Source organism: Cupressus sempervirens, chromosome 9 (genome assembly GCF_028749045.1).
Source record: "Cupressus sempervirens isolate cs-2001-9-10 chromosome 9, ASM2874904v1, whole genome shotgun sequence".
In the NCBI taxonomy this organism is placed as follows: Eukaryota; Viridiplantae; Streptophyta; class Pinopsida; order Cupressales; family Cupressaceae; genus Cupressus; species Cupressus sempervirens.
In genome coordinates this window covers 151,896,863-151,905,217 of record NC_143126.1, presented here as the reverse complement: position 1 = coordinate 151,905,217, position 8,355 = coordinate 151,896,863, and positions in this window count along the sequence as shown.

Here is an 8,355-nt window from a genome sequence, read left to right as displayed (position 1 = left end):
GCCATCTCATGACCGATTTCAAGAAACTCCACTTCTCTTGAAATGAGGATCTTCTTGGTGATTGGATCGTAAAACCTATAGGCCTTTAATTCTAAGTTGTAACATATGAAGATGTACTTCACACCTTTTTCATCCAACTTTTTCCTTTTTTCCTTTGGCACATGTGCATATGCTACACTTTCAAACACTCTCGCATGCTCAACTATCTATCTATGTCTTGACCATGCTTCTAGAGGAATCTTGTCATAGACTACGTTTGTAGGACACCTATTTATCAAGTATACTAATATTGCTATAGCTTCTCCCCAATATTCAGTTGGGAGCCCCTTTGCTTTCATCATGCTTCTTTCTATCTCAAAAATGGTCCTATTCTTCCTCTCAACCACTCCATTTTCCTACAAAGTATAACTAGTTGTAAGATCCTTCCTGATGTCATTCTTCCTACAAAAAAATATAAAAAAATTAGAGGTATTCTCCCCTCCTCTGTCTGACCTAAGGACCTTTACATAGTGTCCACATTCTTTTTTAGCTAGCGCTTTGAATTCAACAAATTTATCAAATGCTTCATATTTTCTTTTCAAAAAATACACCTATGTCCTATGACTGAAATCATCTATGAATGTTATGAAATAAGTACTCCTCCCAATAGAAGTGGTCTGTATAGGGATAACTAAATTAGAATGCATCAATTCTAATGCTGCCATTTCTCTCATAATAGAATTACCAGAATTAAAGAAAACCCTATCTTTCTTAACCAAAATACAAGATCCACACTTTTCAAATGAATCTACAATGCTTGGAAAACACACCACCATTATTTTCTTGGACAGTAAATTTAAACTAGCAAAGCCAAGATGTTTATACCAGAGATGTCATAGCTTGGAGGTGTCTTCAATCATGCTCCTAAGAGATGATTATGTATGTACTATTGTATATGCATACTTGGGAGGTGCAACACTAACTTGAGAAGAGAAACATGTCTCTATCTTCAAGGGAAAAATCTAGTTCTTTGTCATTTGGACTGCTGCAGGTATCTTCTTACTCCTACCATTTCCATGAATGACATATTTGTCATTTTCCATTAGAATCTTGTAACCATTTTGAATGAGTTATCCACCACTCACAAAAATGTGCTTTACACCTAGGGAAAATAGATATTTTGTATCTCCTTCTTCTCACCTTACTTGGTGCAAACCATGACAGATCCTTTGCCCACAATGGGGATAGTTCCATTGTTTCTCATTTTAATTTTAGACATGAATTTTCTATCAATAAAAGAGAATAAAATTTCATTACCATTCATGTGTTTGTTGCAACCTCGATCCAAGGGATGTGTTCTTAACCAATGCTATAAATGATGAAGGTTGTGGTATTATTTGCATTTCCCATATTCACATCAGCTACATTTGCATTTTGTCTTGACTGATCCCATTGCTTCTTCTAGTATTCATTTTCATAATGCAAAAACTTATGATAGTAGAAGCATTCTATATTACACTTATTGGAGTTGGAATTCTCTGTACCTCCTCTAGACTTATTATAAGAGTTTCTTGATCCCTCTTGATTGCCTTCTCATCCTAAGATTTCTACACTAGCATTACTTTGACCATTTATTCCACAACCTCTACTTCTTGAGCCTCTACCAAAGCCATTTCTTTCTCTACCCCTCCCTCTTGAATTTTCTTGAGCTTTGAAATATTTCTCTTGGGAAGATGTAGTTGACCTGTTAATCCAATGCTCATGGGTTTGAGAAGTTCCCATCAACTCACCCATTGTCAATGTGGTGAGGTTCTTTGTTTCCTCAATGCTCATCACAAGATTGTCATATTTTTGAATTAAAATCCTCAATATATTTTCCACTATCCCTTGCTCTTTGTACTCTTCTCAATTTGACTTGAGCTAGTTTATCGAAGTAGAGATTATTGAACTAAATTATGTAATAGGTTCATTATCCTTATTTGAAGGTTCTCAAACTCCCTTCTGATCATTTCTAGCTTCACTACTCAAACATTATTAGTTCCTTTGAATATTGACTCAAGAATATCACATGATTCCTTTGAATAGTTAGCTTCTGCTATCTTAGCAAAAATAGTTTATGTCATTGCTATCTCAATCAGACTTAAGGCTTTTGCATCATTTCTTCTTGACTCGTTCAACTTAGTCTCTTGAGGTTTGGTGAGGGAAACATATCATTTTAGGTTAGTTATATCATTAAACCAATTCATTAAAAGCTCCCACAAATCATTAACAACCATGATCTTTCTCATTTTCACTGCCTAACTATCAAAATTATATCCATTAAAGGATGGTGGTTTCTAACATGCCTTTCCTGCATCTCCTACCATCTCAAATACCCATAAAAAAAATTCCCAAACTCATGAGGATGTGGGGCCTCAGAGCTTTGATGCAATGTGAAAAAATTCACAAAAAAATTTCTTGGTAGTCAAAGACTCAATGAGTGCCAAGTTGTTCAGCACCTTAAGTAGCTGAGTGACTAGCAATTCTAGGTTTTATGGTAGAAATGGGACTTGAGTGACTCGATCTCCAAAAAGGAAAAAGCTTGGCAACAAAAAACTCAGCCAACACTACACCAAGTGAGCTTGGTCAACTCGATTAGGGAGGGGACTGAGAGAGCTCAAATGATATAGTGACCAAGTGAGCTCAATCAACACTAATATCAAACTGATTAGTAAACATGGAAAGAGCTTGGTTAGCAATATAAGTGAGCAAGGGCAAAGAAATTGGTTTACAAGGATACAAAGTTACTTTTTGACTAACCTATAGTCAGGTTTCTTCCACCAATATAACATAGAAATAAGAACAAGGAACTTCCAACTCCGATATTCTCAAATACTAAACATAATGTGCAGTGAATAGAAATGAGACAACAATAAGAAAAATAACTAGATTGACTAATATGCCAACTTTCTTTATTTGTTTTTAAAAATTGATTCAACTATTATAGATCTGGGTGCATATGGCTTCAACTAGAATCAAAATAATTTAACTTATGACTACTATTTGAAATATGAACTTATAGCATTAGATGGATGCATACAATAATTCCTAGAGAAATTACTACTTCATAAGACAAACAAAATGAACATACAAAGACCAAAAGAGATCAAGATCTATGGTGTTGCAACTTATAATCTTCTTCTTAACTTCCTAAACCTTCCTTCTGTCTCTGAAAGTTCTGCTCTCTTCAACTAGTCTCTATACTTGTATGGAATGAATGACTATTCTTTCCTTTTTTCTTGTCTCAAAGACTTTCCCTCTCATTTCAAAATTCAAACTCATATACCAAGTTTAATGCCCCTGATAGGTAGGTGGGTAATTGGCTAAAGGGGAAACCGATAGATTTCAACACTAATTATTCCTAGAAATGCTTAAAGAAAAGGAGTCATTTCATATTGATAAATTGGTAGTTTAAGAGGATAAAAAAGAAATGTAAGAGGTTAGTGAAACATGAAGTTAAAAATAGCTTATGAAATATCATAATGGGTTGCTATAAGAAAGTAATTGAACTGAACTAAATCAAATGAAATCCCACATGCCAAATTATAAATAAGTATAGATTGTTGTCATGGAATTAAATCTTGTTCTATTGTGCACTCAAAGAATAATATTCTAGGAATTATTTTAGTTATTAAAAGATGTAATTTTAGCCATGGGGCTACCTAAAAATATTGACTTTTGGAATGATTATCCAAAACTAGTGAGAGATCCCAACTTAAGACTGACAAGGAGGAAGACCAATTGGAAGTCACATTTACTTTTTATTATACTTCTTTGGATTTACAAAAAGTTGTGCAAGCTATGATAGTGATGTTTTTGAAATTGATGCCAAGGAAGACTAGGATGAGTTGAGAGAGAAAATTGTTGATTTATAGGTTGGAGATCATGAGTACTAGGAGGAAATGTTGTAGCTTCTTAGCATGATACATATATGGTGAAGAGTGAAGTTTTTCTATTAATTTTTTGTGAGGAGCTTCCTTTTTTAACAAACATAGATGGATATCTTCATGGGAATGAACTTTGAGGAATATGTCCTCCATAGGAGGGATTTCCCTAAAATATTGATCAGCTAGTAGATGTCTAAGAACTTATAGTTGACTGTAAATACATCTTTGGTAACTACTTAGGGTTAGCGTAAGAACCAAGTTCAACTTAGAGATTGTCACATTATAAATTTTCTAGAAATATAGAAATAAATCCATGAAATAGTAGTTTAAAAAATCAATAACTATTCCATTTATATTAATCAAAGATTAACAAGTTGTTTAAAATAAAAAAGTAATTATAGTGCATTATCTAAGATGCTGACCTACACATCACCCACCCATCAAAATGCATAATGATATATATAAATCAAGACTTTTACAAATACATTATCTATTGTTACTAATTACATCTTAATGATCATCATAAGATGATAATTTACATTACATTAAAAATAGAGTTTACATGATTCCTTGAACATGTGTCCTTTTGTGAGTCATGATCTCCAAAGCAATCGAACATCATCCATTTCCTATCTGAGATCGGAGTGTGTCCTAGGTTCTTCTACCTATATATGGATAAATGGGTCCTATGCTTCACACACACACTTCAACATGGTCCTTGAATGTAGATTCATCCTAGAATAAACATGAGATTATTCATCTAAGAGATCTAGCATGTCAACCTATTGCCTTCTATCTAGAAGGATTTTGCCTGTTTATGCTCTCTAATTTGAGATGCAGGCAACTAGACCATTCTAGAATGAAGGCTTTTGAATGCAATTATTCTAAGAGCATATAAAAGAAAATAAATTATATGTATGCATATTAAAGCTATATGATATTTAATCTAGGAAATGAAAGTTTGTGCTAATAATGAGTGAGTGAGTGCACGATTTAGCAGATATTCAATACTAATTCCTATTACACCACTATAAGGAGGAATTGGGAGTCTCCTAAATAGAATTCTTGGAATCCATCAATGGTGAAGATCAACCTTGATGAATGGTTAGGATTAGATAGAAGATTCAGTTAAGATGAAAACTTCTTTGTGTAGGTGAAGTGTTTCAGATTTGAGTGTAATAAATAGTTACCTGAACTTGTCATACATGTGAGACCAAGTTAACTGGATTGATTCCAATTTTGAGAAGTAGTTCACATAGAGTTTCCATTTTTAGAACTGAAGAGGGAATTTTGGAGATATTATTTAATTTAATAAGTGAGACATGACCTCATAATTTTTTTTTCCCTATTTAATTGAATAATCTAATTGAATTAATTAAAGTGGGCACAATTGTTAAATTAAATCTTTAAATTCCCTAGCACATTAGCCTTACAGTATAATATAATTTAATTAAAGTATAAACACTTCAAATTAAATTAAATAGGTTTAATGCGACTAAAATGAGTCATTACTTTAGGAATTAAATAGATAGTCTGATTAATGTAGATTTAGAGTTATCTGCATTTGACACTTAGGTCAAGTAGTGAAAATCAGAACTAGAATTGCCTAGTGACTTAGGACTTAGGATTGATCAAAATAGACCAGAATTGGTTAAGATGGCAATGAGCCAATTTTGGGGTATTACATTTTGCCCCTCTTTGAATGGATGTGCAAGAAACACGTTTGATTCAAAGAAAATCAGAAAGCATGATGTGATGATCAAAAAGTAAAATTGGTTCTGAAGTTGATGTCATAGAGACCAATTAATAAGCTTTTAAGGACTATCTCTAGAATAGAGCTTAATCACAAGGAATCCAAGTAGAACAACTAGATACCTGAATTGATGAGAATTTTAAAGGTTTTCTTTAGAATGAAGTTTAACCTTTAAGGATCCAAATAGAACATATAGATACCCAAGATTATAGCATTTTAAAGGTTTTCTTCAGAACGAAGCTTAACCTTTAAGGATCTAGATAGAACATCTAGATACCTGAGATTTGATTAAGCATTTGAAAAATTATCTCCAGAATGGAGCTTAATGTTTAAGGATCCAGATGGAACATCTAGATACCTAAAATTGATAACATTTAAAAGATCATCTCTAGGATGGAGCTTAACCTTTAAGGATCCAAATAAAACATCTAGATACCTAAAATTGATAAAAACATAGCAAGATCAAATTATGAGTCATAGAATCACCCCTAGAATGAGGCTTGATCCTTAGGAGTCAAGGTTTAGATTTCCCTGATACTTGTCCATCAAATTCTTTATAAGATGTGATAGATGGCAAAGATGCCAGAAAAGAGGGGAATAAGATGCCCTGAGTAATGAGATGTCCCAAGTGATGAGGAAATAAGATGAGAACAAGATGCCTGAAGAAATAAAGATTTAGATTGATTTGAAATTCAAGTTCAATGATGTAATCATCTTGCCCCCTCAGGAGTGAAATCGAAAGATGACATGCAAAAAATATGATATAGAGAGGTATAGTGAGAGATACAGAAGTAATAAAGTATTTAGAAGAATATAGAAGAGATCATAATGATCAAAAGAAAATTCAACATCAATTCAACATGATTTTGATGTCTAGAAGACAAAGTTTGACTGAAAGTTGACCAGAATTGAGCACAATTGACTTGCATTGACTTATTTTTTCAAAATAAATTTTGAAAACATGAAGATTTTGAGTTATAAAGATTTCAAGAATCAGAAAGTATTAGAAAAATTTGGACTACACAAGCATTCAATCATGTCGGTCCTGTTGGCGCTCAAAATTGTAGCCCAAATTTTGAGTATTGTTGAGAAAATTGAGCCCTATAAATGCTTTTAAATGAGATTGTACCTGACTCTTAGTCTGAGGCCTAACAAGTGTTTAATGCTTCTAGCACCTTCCATTCAGCCTATCTAAGTGTTTCATGAAGCTAAATTGACATTATGAGCCATTCTGTGAAGTCTCATTTTGAGTAATTATCAATTCTGCATTTTTACCCTAAGTGTTAAACACTACCAGGAGGCTATGTTTGCGATTGACTATCTCACACCTAGTGATGTTTCATGACTTGCTACTTTGGGAGTATCTAGTGCCCATACCTAAGAGCCTATGTTTCATTTCAAGTTGTTTTGAGTCCATTTGACTAGGTTTTGAATGTTTCAAAGTTGGTCATTTAATATTGTCATGCTAATGCAATTAGTTTAGAATTCTAGGAAGCCTTGTTTGACATGCTATAACTTTGACCAATTGACCAAAATGCTAAATTTCCTTTTGCATTGTATTGCAAAAATCAAAGACTTGTTATGTTTCAAGTTTTAGCTCATGAATTTCCAAATGAAATTTCTATCTTTTTACTGCTGTCAGCAAATGCAGATTGTTTAGGACACCTGTTCAGGATGTTATAACTCCAAATTCATGATAGGTGAGACTGAATGGATTATACCACTATGTTGTACTATGAAATTACTTTAAGTGTGCCAGTTTTCACATCTTGTTGAATCCATTTGCACACTTTTCCAGGTCAATTCCATTTGCAAAAATCACCTTTTTGATAGTGTTTCTAGTCTCCAAATTCTAAGTAGCCCACTTTGAGTGCTTGTCATTTGTGCCCAATTATTCATCATGAGCCCAAATCATAGATCCATACTCTCCTCATGATAGAGAACCAATGCCCTAATTTTCATTTCCCCATGTGCTCATTTTCCCAGCTTTCAAAGCCAAATCTGAACCTAGTTTGTTGTTTTCTAACTTGTTTACTTGCAGGTAATCTTGAGAAGGTCAACTTTAACAACAAATATCTTTTGACGCCAAATTTTTCATGAGATGAGATTCGACAGGGTGCAAGTATGTCGAGAATAGATTCAGTGTGCTAGATTTCAGAGCTCAGTTAGGTGTTTGGATCAATTTTTAAGGCTAGTCAAAGGACCTCCTCGCACCAAATTCATAGTTTGCAAATAAGTGAGAATTTGAGGGACTTGCAGTGATTTCTTCGCAGAGATCATCCACAAACAAGAGATGTGTTGAAACAACTTGGCAAGTGGAAAATGATGTCGTAGGATTTGATGCCCATTATTAAGCATTATTGAGATGAACCAAAGATTATAATTAATGCTATGAAGGTTATAGTTTTCCTTACCATGCCTATTGACCCTTCCTCTGATGACATCTCAATACAAATGGAATATGTTTGGAGCTTTAAGGAATTGTTTTCCCAGAATGATTCAATTGCTGTAATTGTTTCTATTTTAGAAAAACCACTAGAACATTTGGAGCATGGGGCATTCACGGAGGACAATTGGAAGAACATCCAGTTGGTCTTCACATTGTTCCATAATTTACTAGCCATTCAATATCCTTCACCTCAATAGATGATGGGAAGATTTTCTTCCTAGTTTCCCTTTTTAAGGGACACTTTCTTG